Source organism: Taudactylus pleione, unplaced genomic scaffold (genome assembly GCF_031769625.1).
Source record: "Taudactylus pleione unplaced genomic scaffold, aTauple2 ptg000535l, whole genome shotgun sequence".
NCBI classification, from domain to species: Eukaryota; Metazoa; Chordata; class Amphibia; order Anura; family Myobatrachidae; genus Taudactylus; species Taudactylus pleione.
In genome coordinates, this window is record NW_028284937.1 from 2,105,001 (window position 1) to 2,122,120 (window position 17,120).

At 45.0% G+C, this 17,120-nt stretch overlaps 1 protein-coding gene and 1 pseudogene across 2 annotated transcripts in view; one reads left to right on the forward strand and one right to left on the reverse strand.

Moving 5' to 3' along the window:
- The window catches only part of TTYH1 (tweety family member 1), a 201,824-nt gene that overhangs the window by 105,465 nt on the left and 79,239 nt on the right, over window positions 1-17,120 (forward strand). The gene's annotated exons all lie outside the window — the stretch shown is intronic.
- Window positions 3,822-3,940, reverse strand: LOC148501046 (5S ribosomal RNA; annotated as a pseudogene).

The following is a 17,120-nucleotide window of genomic DNA, read 5'->3' on the forward strand; positions in this document are numbered from 1 at the left end:
ACCATTAGACCCTGAAACCTGGGCTGCGGCATTGTTCACACACCCCTAGTTACGGACCTGGCAACAATAATCAGATAGGCTGCAGCAATTATAAATGATGCTCAATTAGTATTAAGGGGCCTAGGGCTCTATTTATTAACATTATTTTTACTAAAATAAAGTGAAAAAGGGTGTTTTCACACCCTTTTCACATTATTTTAGTTTCACCTGTATTTATTACAGGGCAATTGGAGTAGAATTAGTAAAATTCTACTCCAACCCCCAGTATCACTTATTTTTAGTAAAGCAGATCGCATTTCCCATAATTGTAATGGGAAATGTGATCTGTGTGCAAGTTACTAAAAATAAATTGTAAAAAAATACCGGGGGAAGCCCTGTGATAATAACGCCACCTGGAGGTGGCGTTATCCAGGGTCTCCCCCGGTTACCGGGCTCCCACTCTGCTCTAACGGGGAGAGCAGAGGCGGGAGCCGGGACCAGTAATCAGCTATGTGGTCTAAGTAGACCGCAAGCTGTTTACTGTAAAAAAAAGAAAGAAAAAATTAAACATTTTTTTTTTTACTTACCTGAATCCAGGGACCGGTGATCGGGCCTCCGGTGATGGCTCCTCTCCGGTCAGCTGGTCTCCCACAGTGCACTGGGGCCCGGTCATCAGGTGATCGGGCCCCAGTGCAGTATGGGAGATCACCTGATCGGGAAGCCCGGAGAAGACCACCGGAGGCCAGGAGGATGCAGGTAAGTGTAATGAAGGGAGGGGGGGTTGCGGGGGGGAGGGGGGGTCGCGGGGGTCCGCGATCGCGGGGGGCGGGGCTTAGCGTCGGTGGGGGGGTAGTAGCGGTGGTCGGTCGGCGCATGCGCGGGCTCTTAGTCGCGGTATTTTTTCCGAAAATACCGCGACTAGAGTGCGGATGGGATCCGCAGGGACAGAGCTTTATCGCAAGCTCTGTCCCTGCAAGGGATTTATAGTAAATCCCTGTGATATTACCTGAATTCGCAATGCGAATTCACTCGGTAATATCACACTACAATCCGCATTCAATATGCGGATTGTAGTAAATAGAGCCCCTAGTGTGCACCAAGTAAACAAAAATCATTAAAACAAAGCAGGATGGATCCATGGATTCATGTTGTTTAAGCCAAAATCAGACCTTACCATCTGCATGATGCAACAGAAATTGATTTACGTTCTGCAATTATTTTCCAGTCTTGAACTGCCCAGTTCTGGTGAGTCTGCTCCCACTGTAGACTTACTTACTAGTTCTTAGGGGTTGGGTACGGGATCCCGGCCGTCAAAATACTGACAGCGGCATCCTGACAGTCATAATTCCTACAGTATTAGGTAAGTATCCCTACCCCGCAGCATAAACCTAATCCCCCCTGCAACCTGACCCTAACCCTCCCCATAGTGCCTGTAAACCCTAAACCTAACCCTTCCCCTAACCCTAATACTCACTGTTGGAATGTCAGCGGTCGGGATTCTGGAGACAGGATTCAGACCAGGGGCTGGCTGGCAACTTTCAGCCTGGGGGAAACACAAGCAAGTGGCCCCGGCACTGTATATATACATATATCGATCATTATATACATATACACATATACATACCTATATATATATATATATATATATATATATACACATATATATATGTGAGATTCAAGTGAATACCATTTTACATCTAAGTCCCGAAGTGCTGCCTCAGTTTGTCCTAGGATCGACAACTGTTTATTATATATATGCCTATATATAATGTGCACACACACACACACACACACACACACACATATATATATATACATACACACACATATATATATACATACATACATACATACACACACACACACACACATTATATATATATATATATCAAGCAATAGATGGGTACAGCGCCACTACCTGTGTGACTTACTGAGTGAAACAAATAAATATTCAAATGTATAGCAACTTAGCCTATTATTTTTTTCGGCGTCCGCTCTGAGACAATAGTGTAATACTAGTGTGAGTATTTTTAAAAAGTGAAAAACAGGAGAATTGACAATCAGGCGACTAGTTTGCTAGATGTGTAAATTCACACGCAGTAAAATGTACAGTAGATAAGTTAATGGTTTACAAATGTAGTTATACCTCAAACCATATAGAGGGGCGTGTTTCACGCTAATTAATAAATATAATAAACCAATAAATAGCAAGGTGCTTAGTGCAAAATATGATATATCTGATTACATCTAGATAAAAAAAAAAAAAAAAATTTTTTGTTGAACTCATATAGACAACAAAGTGCTAGTGCAAAAATATGATGAATCTGAAACAAAGTGCTAGTGCCAAGTATAATAAAAATTATGACAATTTATTGAAAAACAGTGCACATAAAAATATATAAATAAATATGACCATAAAAACAACGACTGGCAGTAAATAGATAAAAACAAAGTAGAGGAAAGTTGATATTTTTAAGCAGCTTATCTGATTGAAGGAGAGAGGTAGTTCTCCACAGTGCATGAGGCAGCCAACAGTCCCAACGCGTTTCGTCACTGTGACTTCATCAAGGGGATATTGCTTCAGTGTGGTGGTCCTGTATTCATACCACACTGAGTTCAAATGAGAGTCAGGTGTTCACCCTACTTCCTTTGTCTTAGGGAGACCTCAAAACCAAGCGATTTCATAATTCAGCAAGCCATCATTTAAAATAGTTTGTGTTACAGGGTTTCCCATAAAGAAATGTTAGTTATAAATAGTCAAACGGCGATCTTTTAAGTTCAACTTCCGCCCTTTGTGAACTGGCCTCTGCCCTTAATTGGAGCGTCACATCCGTTCCCGGCAGCTGTGTTAAACCATAGCGCGCGATCAAGCACTTCCGTTTTCTTCCTCGTGTTCCGAACTGGGCACGTCACTTCCGCCCGCCGTGTGTTGACGTGTTCGGAGGTGAGCCGTGTCACTTCCACCAACCCTTCTGTCGTTTCGCTCCAGGACGCGGCACATCACTTCCGCTCTTACTTAATAGATGTGTTGAGCTCTTCCGCCCCATTGTTTTCTCCGGACTTAATGCTTCCGCCCTTCTTGTCTATAGAATTAGTATGTTTTTTGCCCAAGTATGAATAATGAGTAGGTGGTGTCTTCCATATTATCTGAAACTAAAATAATAAAGGATAAGCATTCCATTTAAGGAGGGTAATCTGTTTTGATGCTGGATATATAGGTTAGATCATTAAATGATTAGTCTAAGTATAACATTCTCCTTAGGCATAGATATATATTAGAATAATAATATATTAATAGTTTGATCTAAAAACACTATGAATATGTACTGAATTGTTTTATGTATATAATTATATTGGATATTGTTTAGATATTTATTCCAAAAAGGAATTTCTTTAAAAGAGGAGCAGAAATTCAGGGATATAATAAGTTGTGAAATGTTCTTAAAGTATGGGGATCATTCTTTCACTCTTTTCCTTGAAGAAGAGGTTCCAAAGACTCTGAAAATTTCTTGGATTTTCATATTGGTCCGACTCAGACAAACGACCTCTTTTCATCCAGTTAGATAGTTACAATCGGTTTTAAGATGTACTTGAAGTATGGGGATCATTCTTTTACTCTTTTTCTTGAAGGGGAGGTTCCAAAGACTCTAAGGATTTCTTGGATAATCATATAAGTCAAACCCAAGATCCACCTCTTTCCATTCAATTGGGTAGTTAGAATTGTAAAGTTCTAATATCATTAATCACTCCTTGGCCTTAAGGCTTGCAATTGTGAATATGCTATAATTCCCTTTTTAGGCATTATCATTCTCTAGCCTGGTTATATTCCAAACCGCCGGCTGAATTTGCAGCACCAGGTATTCTCAATGGGTTACCTTCCTTGGTACTAACCTGGCCCAATCATGCTTTGCTTCCAAGATCGGACGAGATTGGGCTCACACATGATGGTATGGCAGCAAATACATATTTCGATGGTCCATAATGCCAGATATTCTACCAAACCTGGACTTCCCTCAGAAGATGAACCTTCAGGGTACTACTCAGGCCCCTCCATAACCTGGGGGCATATATATATGCGTCCAATGGTCCGACACTCCTGTGTAAAAATGGATAGCTGCCTGGGTGCTCCAGTTGAATTAATGCAGATCAATATCGGGTGGCACTAAATGAATAGTCCAGAACCACACAGGTCACTCCAGGGCTTGCAAAAAAATTTCCTTTATATGTAATCAATGTTTCGGGACTACGCAGAGTCCTTTTGTCAAGATTCAAACAGTATAAAAATGCAATACTAAATGAGCTTACCTTATATCCCAAACCAGTGATCAAAGCTTCCGCCGGAAGTAAGAGTGGCGTCCACGCTCGTCCGAGGTCGCACTCCGAATGACGTCACAGCCCAGAATCTTGACAAAGGGACTCTGCACAGTCCCGAATCGTTGATTACATATAAAGGAAATTTTTTTTGCAAGCCCTGGAGTGCCCTGTGTGGTTATGGACTATTCATTTAGTGCCACCCGAAATTGATCTATATCTATATATATATACATACAGTCTATATATATTTTTATATATATATATATATATATATATATATATATATTAGGGGTGAGCGGGTTCGGATTTCTGAAATCCGAACCCCCCCGAGCCCCCCCGATCCGAGTCCGATCCGAGTCAGGCTCGACTTTTCCCGCCTGACTCGGATCTGAAATCGAGGCAAAACGTCATCATCCCGCCTTCCGAGTCTCGCGGGTTTTGGATCCTATATAAGGTACCCGCGTCGGCGCCATTTTCTCACTCGGCTGTGGACAGTGAAGAGGGAGGGTGGGAGTTAGGGCTGTGTAGTGTAGTGTAGTGTAGTGCTGCTGTTGTCCACTACTTCAAAGTCCATAGGGGCTGGCTGTGTTGTGCTGTGCTGCTGTTGTTAATAGGGGCTGTGTCCACTACTTCAAAGTCCATAGGGGCTGGCTGGACTGTGTTGTGCAGTCAGTTCTCCATAGGGGCTGTGTCCACTCCAAAGTCCTGTGCAGTGTCCCAGTCCTAAAGGAGTGCTGTAGTGTTGTCCAGGGGGTGCTCTGTCCATCAGGGGTGCTCCCCCCAAGTGCTAAAAAAATAATATATTTTCTGTGTTTGTGAATTGTGTGCGCAGTAGCCGCACGTGCATCAACAAAGTAGTGCCAAGCGTGCGCCTGTGTCATAAGTAAAGGGCCGGCTGGCTTGACCGTTAAAGGGTGCTGTAACCCCCGAAAGTACACTCCAGTCCAAACCAAAAAAAAAATTATTTTCTGTGTTTGTGAATTGTGTGCGCAGTAGCCGCACGTGCATCAACAAAGTAGTGACAAGCGTGCGCCTGTGTCATAAGTAAAGGGCCGGCTGGCTTGACCGTTAAGGGTGCTGTAACCCCCGAAAGTACACTCCAGTCCAAACCAAAAAAAAAATTATTTTCTGTGTTTGTGAATTGTGTGCGCAGTAGCCGCACGTGCATCAACAAAGTAGTGACAAGCGTGCGCCTGTGTCATAAGTAAAGGGCCGGCTGGCTTGACCGTTAAGGGTGCTGTAACCCCCGAAAGTACACTCCAGTCCAAACCAAAAAAAAAATTATTTTCTGTGTTTGTGAATTGTGTGCGCAGTAGCCGCACGTGCATCAACAAAGTAGTGACAAGCGTGCGCCTGTGTCATAAGTAAAGGGCCGGCTGGCTTGACCGTTAAGGGTGCTGTAACCCCCGAAAGTACACTCCAGTCCAAACCAAAAAAAAAATTATTTTCTGTGTTTGTGAATTGTGTGCGCAGTAGCCGCACGTTCATCAACAAAGTAGTGCCAAGCGTGCGCCTGTGTCATAAGTAAAGGGCCAGCTGGCTTGACCGTTAAAGGGTGCTGTAACCCCCAAAGTACACTCCAGTCCAAACCAAAAAAAAAATTATTTTCTGTGTTTGTGAATTGTGTGCGCAGTAGCCGCACGTGCATCAACAAAGTAGTGCCAAACGTGCGCCTGTGTCATAAGTAAAGGGCTGGCTGGCTTGACCGATAAGGGTGCTGTAACCCCCGAAAGTACACTCCAGTCCAAACCAAAAAAAAAATTATTTTCTGTGTTTGTGAATTGTGTGCGCAGTAGCCGCACGTGCATCAACAAAGTAGTGCCAAGCGTGCGCCTGTGTCATAAGTAAAGGGCCGGCTGGCTTGACCGTTAAAGGGTGCTGTAACCCCCAAAGTACACTCCAGTCCAAACCAAAAAAAAAATTATTTTCTGTGTTTGTGAATTGTGTGCGCAGTAGCCGCACGTGCATCAACAAAGTAGTGCCAAGCGTGCGCCTGTGTCATAAGTAAAGGGCCGGCTGGCTTGACCGTTAAAGGGTGCTGTAACCCCCGAAAGTACACTCCAGTCCAAACCAAAAAAAAATTATTTTCTGTGTTTGTGAATTGTGTGCGCAGTAGCCGCACGTGCATCAACAAAGTAGTGCCAAGCGTGCGCCTGTGTCATAAGTAAAGGGCCGGCTGGCTTGACCGTTAAAGGGTGCTGTAACCCCCAAAGTACACTCCAGTCCAAACCAAAAAAAAAATTATTTTCTGTGTTTGTGAATTGTGTGCGCAGTAGCCGCACGTGCATCAACAAAGTAGTGCCAAGCGTGCGCCTGTGTCATAAGTAAAGGGCCGGCTGGCTTGACCGTTAAAGGGTGCTGTAACCCCCGAAAGTACACTCCAGTCCAAACCAAAAAAAAATTATTTTCTGTGTTTGTGAATTGTGTGCGCAGTAGCCGCACGTGCATCAACAAAGTAGTGCCAAGCGTGCGCCTGTGTCATAAGTAAAGGGCCGGCTGGCTTGACCGTTAAAGGGTGCTGTAACCCCCAAAGTACACTCCAGTCCAAACCAAAAAAAAAATTATTTTCTGTGTTTGTGAATTGTGTGCGCAGTAGCCGCACGTGCATCAACAAAGTAGTGCCAAGCGTGCGCCTGTGTCATAAGTAAAGGGCCGGCTGGCTTGACCGTTAAAGGGTGCTGTAACCCCCAAAGTACACTCCAGTCCAAACCAAAAAAAAAATTATTTTCTGTGTTTGTGAATTGTGTGCGCAGTAGCCGCACGTGCATCAACAAAGTAGTGCCAAGCGTGCGCCTGTGTCATAAGTAAAGGGCCGGCTGGCTTGACCGTTAAAGGGTGCTGTAACCCCCGAAAGTACACTCCAGTCCAAACCAAAAAAAAATTATTTTCTGTGTTTGTGAATTGTGTGCGCAGTAGCCGCACGTGCATCAACAAAGTAGTGCCAAGCGTGCGCCTGTGTCATAAGTAAAGGGCCGGCTGGCTTGACCGTTAAAGGGTGCTGTAACCCCCAAAGTACACTCCAGTCCAAACCAAAAAAATAATTATTTTCTGTGTTTGTGAATTGTGTGCGCAGTAGCCGCACGTGCATCAACAAAGTAGTGCCAAGCGTGCGCCTGTGTCATAAGTAAAGGGCCGGCTGGCTTGACCGTTAAAGGGTGCTGTAACCCCCAAAGTACACTCCAGTCCAAACCAAAAAAAAAATTATTTTCTGTGTTTAGCCGCACGTATATATCAAATCGATATAACATAAATGGAGGACCAAACTTTCTCCGATAAAAATAAAATAGAGAAAGATCAAGAACCACTTCCTCCTAGTGCTGAAGCTGCTGCCACTAGTCATGACATAGATGATAACATGCCATCAACGTCGTCTGCCAAGGCCGATGCCCAATGTCATAGTAGAGGGCACATACAATCCCAAATGGCAAAGTTCAGGAAAATGACCTTGAAAAAGACATTTAAATCAGCTGAAGAGAAACGTAAACTTGCCAATATGCCATTTACGACACGGAGTGGCAAGGAACGGCTAAGGTCGATCCCTAGTATGTTCATGACTAGTGGTTCAGCTTCACATGACGATGGAAGCCCTCCTCCCACTAAAAAAATCAAAAGAGTTAAGCTGGCAAAAGCACAGCGAAGAACTGTGCTTTCTAAGAAGATATCACAAATCCCCAAGGAGAGTCCAAGTGTGGTGGTGGTTGCGATGCCTGACCTTCCCAGCACTGGACGGGAAGAGGTGGCTCTTTCCACCATTTGCACGCCCCCTGCAAGTGCTGAAAGGAGCACCCACAGTCCACTTGCTGATATGCAAATTGAAGATATCACTGTTGAAGTACAACAGGATGAGGATACTGGTGTAGCTGGCGCTGAGGAGGAAGTTGGCGAGGAGGATTCTGATGGTGATGTGGTTTGTTTAAATCAGGCTCCGGGGGAGACAGTTGTTGTCCGTGGGATGAAAAAGCCCATCACGGTCATGCCTGGGCAGAAGACCAAACATTCCACCTCTTTGGTCTGGCAATATTTCTATCCAAATCCGGACAACAACTGTCTTGCCATATGTACCATATGTAAAGGTGAAATAAGTAGGGGTAGGGACGTCAACCACCTAGGAACATCCTCCCTTATACGGCACCTGCAGCGCGTTCATAAAAAGTTACTGTCAAGTTCAGAAACTTTGGCTAAGACCGTAAGCAGTCCAGGGACACCTAAATCCCGTTGTCCTGTTGTATCCAAGCGCCTGCAAACCACACCGTCAACTCCCTCCTCGTCAATTTCCTCCTTAGTCAGGATCGGAAGTAGTCCTGCAGGCCATGTCACTGGCATGACTGACTCTCCTATCCGGGATTCCTCTGGAGGATCCTGCATTGCTACGCCTACTGCTGCCGCTGCTGCTGTTGCTGCTGCTGGGAGTCGTTCATCATCCCAGAGAGGAAGTAGGAACACCACTACTTTTACTAAACAATTGACCCTCCAACAGTCCTTAGCGAGGAGGATGAAGTACGACAGCAGTCATCCTGAAGCAAAACGTATAACTGAGGCCTTGACTGCTATGTTGGTGTTAGACGTGCGTCCGGTATCCGTCATTAGTGCAGTGGGATTTAGACAATTGATGGAGGTAGTGTGTCCCCGGTTCCAAATCCCGTCTAGATTCCACTTCACTAGGCAGGCGATACCGAGACTGTACAGAAACGTCAGAAAAAGTGTCCTCAGTGTCCTGAAAAATGCCGTTGTACACAATGTCCACTTAACCACGGACATGTGGACAAGTGGAACAGGGCAGACTAAGGACTATATGACTGTGACAGCCCACTGGGTAGATGTATCACCTTACGCAGCAACAGCAGCAGCGTCACCAGTAGCAGCATCTCAGAAACGCCAGCTCGTTACAAGGCAGGCTACGCTGTGTATCACCGGTTTCAGTAAGAGGCACACCGCCGACAACCTCTTAGAGAAACTGAGGGAAATCATCGCCCAGTGGCATACCCCACTTAGACTCTCCTGGGGATTTGTGATATCTGACAACGCCACCAATATTGTGCGGGCATTACATCTGGGCAAATTCCAGCACGTCCCATGTTTTGCTCACACAATAAACTTGGTGGTGCAGAATTTTCTGAAAAGCGACAGGGGCGTGCAGGAGACGCTTTGGGTGGCCCGAAAAATTTCTGGCCACTTTCGCCATTCAGCGACTGCGTGCCGAAGACTGGAGCGCCAGCAAACACTCTTGAACCTGCCCCGCCATCACCTGAAGCAAGAGGTTGTGACGCGGTGGAACTCAACCCTCTATATGCTTCAGAGGATGGAGGAGCAGCAAAAGGCCATACAAGCCTATACATCCACCTATGACATAGGCAAAGGAGGGGGTATGCATCTGACTCAAGCGCAGTGGAGAATGATTTCCGTGTTGTGCAAGGTTCTCCAGCCCTTCGAACTTGCCACACGTGAAGTCAGTTCAGACACAGCCAGCTTGAGTCAGGTCATTCCCCTCATCAGGCTTTTGCAGAAGCAGCTGGAGAAAGTGAAGGAGGAGCTAAGACGGAGCGATTCCGCTCGGCATGTGGGACTTGTGGATGAAGCCCTTCATTCGCTTTGCCAGGATTCCAGGGTGGTCAATCTGTTGAAATCAGACCACTACATTTTGGCCACCGTGCTTGATCCTAGGTTTAAAGCCTATGTGGTGTCTCTCTTTCCGGCCGACACAAGCCTGCAGAGGTGCAAAGACCTGCTGGTGAACACACTGTCAGCTGAAGTGGAACGTGACACGTCAACGGCTCCTTCTTCATTTTCTCCCGCAACTGGGGCTGCCAGGAAAAAACTTAGGTATCCTAAGCAACCCGCTGGCGGTGATGCAGGGCAGGCAGGACCAAGTTTGGACATCTGGTCCGGACTGAAGGACCTGGCAACAATTTCTGACATGTCTACTGTCACTGCATATGATACTGTCACCATTGACAGAATGGTGGAGGATTACATCGGTGACAGCATCCAAGTAGGCATGTCAGACAGTCCATACCTGTACTGGCAGGAAAAAGAGGCAATTTGGAGGCCCCTGTACAAGCTGGCTCTATTTTACCTGAGTTGCCCCCCCTCCAGTGTGTACTCCGAAAGAGTGTTTAGTGCAGCCGGGAACCTTGTCAGCGAAAGGCGTAGGAGGTTGCTTCCACAGAATGTGGAGAAGATGATGTTCATCAAAATGAATTATCAGCTCTTCCAGGGAGACCAGCCTCCAGAAGGTACAGAGGGACCTGTGGTGGTGGATTCAAGTGGGGACGAGTTAATACTTTGTGAGGATGAGGATGTACACACTGAAGAGGGTGAGGAATCGGTGGATGAGGAGGATGAGGATGACATCTTGCCTCCGTAGAGCCAGTTTGTGCAGGGACACATTAATTGCCAGCTTGTTTTGTGGGGGCCCAAACGAACCAATCATTTCAGCCACAGTTGTGTGGCAGACCCTGGCGCTGAAATGATTGATTTGTTAAAGTGTGCATGTCCTGTTTATACAACATAAGGGTGGGTGGGAGGGCCCAAGGACAATTCCATCTTGCACTTCTTTTTTTTCTTTGCATTATGTACAGTTTGGGGCCTAGTTTTTCTAACTGCCATCCTGTCTGCCACTGCAGTGTCACTCCTAGATGGGTCACGTGTTTGTGCCGCCCACTCGTGTCGCTTAGCATAGTCATCCAGCTACCTCGGTGCAACCTTTTGGACATGAAAACACTATTGTGAGGTGTGAGGTGTTCAGAATAGACTGGAAATGAGTGGAAATTAAGGTTATTGAGGTTAATAATAGCATAGGAGCAGAGAAACCAACAAATTCTGTGATTTTAGCTGTTTTTATGCTTTTTAAAAAAAAAATACAGATCCAAAACACAAAACCCAGAACCCAAAACACGGAAGGGTGGTTTTGGCAAAACCAATCCAGATCCAAAACACGAAGAAAGATCCAGATCCAAAACCAAAACACAAAACACGAAAAGTGGCCGGTGCACACCCCTAATATATATATATATATATATATATATATATATATATATATATACATACAGTCAGGTGCATAAATATTGGGACATTGACAGAATTTTCATATTTTGGCCTCTATTCACCACCACAATGGCTTTGAAATGAAACACACAAAATGTGCTTTAACTGCAGACTTTCAGATTTAATTTGAGGGTAATTACATCCAAATCAGGTGAATGGTGTAGGAATTACAACGGTTGCTATATGTGCCTCCCACTTTTTAAGGGGTCAAAAGTAATGGGACTATCAACTCAAAAGCTATTTCATGGACAGGTGTGGGCTATTCCCTCGTTATTTCATTATAAATTAAGCAGGTAAAAGGTCTGGAGTTGATTCTAGGTGCGACATTTGCATTTGGAATCAGTTGCTATCGCGTCTCAATATGGGATCCAAAGAGCTGTCACTATCAGTGAAGCAAGCCATCATTAGGCTGAAAAATCAAAACAAACCCATCAGAGAGATAGCAAAAACATTAGGTGTGGCCAAATCAACGGTTTGAAACATTCTTAAAAAGAAAGAACGCGCCGGAGAGCTCAGCAACACCAAAAGACCTGGAAGACCGCAGAAAACAACTGTGGTAGATGATAGAAGAATTATTTCCCTGGTGAAGAAAAACCCCTTCACAACAGTTGGCCAAATCAAGAACACTCTCCAGGAGGTAGGTGTATATGTGTCAAAGTCAACAATCAAGAGAAGACTTCACAAGAGTGAATATAGAGGGTTCACCACAAGATGTAAACCATTGGTGAGCCACAAAAACAGGAAGACCAGATTAGAGTTTGCCAAACAACATCTAAAAAAGCCATTACAGTTCTGGAACAACATCCTATGGACAGATGAGACAAAGATCAACTTGTACCAGAGTGATGGGAAGAGAAGAGTATGGAGAAGGAAAGGAACTGCTCATCAGTGAAGCATGGTGGTGGTAGTGTCATGGCGTGGGCTTGTATGGCTGCCAATGGAACTGGTTCCCTTGTATTTATTGATGATGTGACTACTGACAAAAGCAGCAGAATGAATTCTGAAGTGTTTCAGGCAATATTATATGCTCATATTCAGTCAAAAGCCTCAGAACTCATTGGACAGCGCTTTACAGTGCAGATGGACAATGACCCATAGCATACTGCAAAAGCAACCAAAGAGTTTTTTAAGGCTAAAAAGTGGAATATTATGCAATGGCCAAGTCAATCCCCTGACCTGAATCCGATTGAGCATGCATTTCACTTAATGAAGACAAAACTGAAGGGAAAATGCCCCAAGAACAAGCAGGAACTGAAGACATTTGCAGTAGAGGCCTGGCAGTGCAACACCAGGGATAAAACCCAGCGTCTGGTAATGTTTATGCGTTCCAGACTTCAGGCTGTAATTACCTGCAAAGGATTTGCAACAAAGTATTAAAAAGTGAAAGTTAGATTTAGGATTGTTTAGTTTGTCCCATTACTTTTGGCCCCTTAAAAAGTGGGAGGCACATATAGAAACCGTTGTAATTCCTACACCGTTGACCTAATTTGGATGTAATTACCCTCAAATTAAATCTGAAAGTCTGCAGTTAAAGCACATCTTGTTTGTTTCATTTCAAAGCCATTGTGGTGGTGAACAGAGGCCAAAATAAGAAAATTCTGTCAATGTCCCAATATTTATGCACCTGACTGTATATATATCTATATATACACACACACACACACACACACACATAGATATATATATGTGTATATATATATATTAGGGGTGTGCACCGGCCACTTTTCGTGTTTTGTGTTTTGGTTTTGGATCTGGATCTTTCTTCGTGTTTTGGATCTGGATTGGTTTTGCCAAAACCACCCTTCCGTGTTTTGGGTTCTAGGTTTTGTGTTTTGGATCTGTATTTTTTGGAAAAAAAGCATAAAAACAGCTAAAATCACAGAATTTGTGGGTTTTTCTGCTCCTATGCTATTATTAACCTCAATAACCTTAATTTCCACTCATTTCCAGTCTATTCTGAACACCTCACACTTCACAATAGTGTTTTTATGTCCAAAAGGTTGCATCGAGGTAGCTGGATGACTATGCTAAGAGATACGAGTGGGCGGCACAAACACGTGGTCCATCTAGGAGTGGCACTGCAGTGGCAGACAGGATGGCAGTTTGAAAAACTCGGCCCCAAACTATACATAATGCAAAGACAAAAAAGAGGTGCAAGATGGAATTGTCCTTGGGCCCTCCCACCCACCCTTATGTTGTATAAACAGGACATGCACACTTTAACAAACCAATCATTTCAGCGCCAGGGTCTGCCACACAACTGTGGCTGAAATGATTGGTTCGTTTGGGCCCCCACAAAACAAGCTGGCAATTAATCTGTCCCTGCACAAACTGGCTCTACGGAGGCAAGATGTCGTCCTCATCCTCCTCATCCACCGATTCCTCACCCTCTTCAGTGTTGTGTACATCCTCATCCTCACAGAGTATTAATTCGTCCCCGCTGGAATCCACAACCACAGGTCCCTCTGTACGTTCTGGAGGCTGGTCTCCCTGGAAGAGTTGATAATTCATTTTATGAACATCATCTTCTCCACATTTTGAGAAAGCAACCTCCTACGCCTTTCGCTGACAAGGTTCCTGGCTGCACTAAACACTCTTTCGGAGTACACACTGGAGGGGGGGCAACTCAGGTAAAATAGAGCCAGTTTGTACAGGGATCTCCAAATTGCTTCTTTTTCCTGCCAGTACAGGTACGGACAGTCTGACATGCCTACTTGGATGCTGTCACCGATGTAATCCTTTAACAGACAGACGCACGCTTGTCGCTGCTGCTTTGAGGATGCAAGTGCGGCTACAGCCCACACAATTCACAAAGACAGAAAAAAAAAGAACAATATTTTTATTGTTTGTGTAGCACACTTTGAGGGTGTCACCACCCTTTAACAGACAGACGCACGCTTGTCGCTGCTGCTTTGAGGATGCAAGTGCGGCTACAGCCCACACAATTCACAAAGACAGAAAAAAAAAGAACAATATTTTTATTGTTTGTGTAGCACACTTTGAGGGTGTCACCACCCTTTAACAGACAGACGCACGCTTGTCGCTGCTGCTTTGAGGATGCAAGTGCGGCTACAGCCCACACAATTCACAAAGACAGAAAAAAAAGAACAATATTTTTATTGTTTGTGTAGCACACTTTGAGGGTGTCACCACCCTTTAACAGACAGACGCACGCTTGTCGATGCTGCTTTAAGGATGCAGGTGCGGCTACAGCCCACACAATTCACAAAGACAGAAAAAAAAAGAACAATATTTTTATTGTTTGTGTAGCACACTTTGAGGGTGTCACCACCCTTTAACAGACAGACGCACGCTTGTCGCTGCTGCTTTGAGGATGCAAGTGCAGCTACAGCCCACACAATTCTCAAAGACAGAAAAAAAAAGAACAATATTTTTATTGTTTGTGTAGCACACTTTGAGGGTGTCACCACCCTTTAACAGACAGATGCACGCTTGTCGCTGCTGCTTTGAGGATGCAAGTGCGGCTACATCGCACACAAGTCACAAACACATTAAAAAAATAGTTTTTTATTGTTTGGAGCACTTTGAGAGTTACACCACCCTTTAACAGACAGACGCACGCTTGTCGCTGCTGCTTTGAGGATGCAGGTGGAATCTAGACGGGATTTGGAACCAGGGACACACTACCTCCATCAATTGTCTAAATCCCACTGCACTAATGGCGGATACCGGACGCACGTCTAACACCAACATAGCAGTCAAGGCCTCAGATATACGTTTTGCTTCAGGATGACTGCTGTCGTACTTCATCCTCATCGCTAGGGACTGTTGGAGTAAAAGTAGTGATGTTCCTACTTCCTCTCTGGGATGATGAACAACTCCCAGCAGCAGCAACAGCACTAGGAGGAAGTGGTTCTTGATCTTTCCCTATTTTATTTTTATCGGAAAAAGTTTGGTCCTCCATTTATGTTATATTGATATATACGTGCGGCTAAAGCGCACACAAACACAGAAAATATTTTTTTATTTTTGCTGGAGAGTAGTGCACTTTGTGGGTTACACCACCCTTTAAGAAATGAGCCAGCCGGCTCTTTACTTATGGGACACAGGCGCACGCTTGGCTCTGCTCCTTTGTTGATGCACGTGCACACAATTCACAAACACAGAAAATAATTTTTTTTTTGGTTTGGACTGGAGTGTACTTTGGGGGTTACAGCACCCTTTAACGGTCAAGCCAGCCGGCCCTTTACTTATGACACAGGCGCTCGCTTGGCACTACTTTGTTGATGCACGTGCGGCTACTGCACACACAATTCACAAACACAGAAAATATTTATTTTTTTGGTTTGGACTGGAGTGTACTTTGGGGGTTACAGCACCCTTTAACGGTCAAGCCAGCCGGCCCTTTACTTATGACACAGGCGCACGCTTGGCACTACTTTGTTGATGCACGTGCGGCTACTGCGCACACAATTCACAAACACACAAAAAATATTATTTTTTTAGCACTTGGGGGGAGCACCCCTGATGGACAGAGCACCCCCTGGACAACACTACAGCACCCCTTTAGGACTGGGACACTGCACAGGACTTTGGAGTGGACACAGCCCCTATGGAGAACTGACTGCACAACACAGTCCAGCCAGCCCCTATGGACTTTGAAGTAGTGGACACAGCCCCTATTAACAACAGCAGCACAGCACAACACAGCCAGCCCCTATGGACTTTGAAGTAGTGGACAACAGCAGCACAGCACAGCACAACACTACTCTGCACTACACTACACTACACAGCCCAGCCAGCCCTAACTCCCACCCTCCCTCTTCACTGTCCACAGCCGAGTGAGAAAATGGCGCCGACGCAGGTACCTTATATAGGATCCAAAACCCGCGAGACTCGGAAGGCGGGATGATGACGTTTTGCCTCGATTTCAGATCCGAGTCAGGCGGGAAAAGTCGAGCCTGACTCGGATCGGCCTCGGATCGGGGGGGTTCGGATTTCAGAAATCCAAACCCGCTCACCCCTAATATATATATATATATATATATATATATATATATATATATATATATATATATATATATAAATAACTCTCCAAGATCCGGCACTCACAGGTATATTGTATAACTGGACCGGGTGCCCTCCTCACTGTGACCTCCAAACGGGGATACACTGACACATACTACAACCAATGGCGGCACTCCGGATAACAAACGATGCGGACACTTAGCTGGTTTCAGCGACGTTTCAGCGCCTTTAATCAGCGCTTTTATCAAGCATATACAGTAATACAAAAGTGAATAACAGACTTAAATAGCTCACCACCCAGCAGGCCAAACCTCCGATGTAGCACACGTGCAATGCAACCTACATGTTATATATTTAAATATAAGAGTCACAGACTGGTGAAGGTGACGCACTGTGGGGAGAGCTGCAGCTTACCTTACCAAGGCCCCGGTCACACATACACGGGGAGGCCATCATTAGTCTCAACGCACCCAGGTAGCTTCCAGTGCTGCTTCCTCTCTCGCCTCCCAGTCCAAGAGAGAGACTCGCGAGATGATGATGATGATGTCATCATCTCACGAGACCACAGTAGCTCCTCCGCAGTGGTGCCGGTGTCTGCGAGGAGGATAAGGAAGGATCATAATACAGTCCAGTCAGGGCCGGTGCTAGCGTGTTAGACGCCCCCCTGCAAACTATACATTTGTGCCCTCCCTCCCATTCTTTATAAAGGGACAGTGCGCGCTGCAAAAAAATCTTATACATATTACACTACACATAGTGCCCCTGATTCACATTACACCATACAGTAGTTTTGT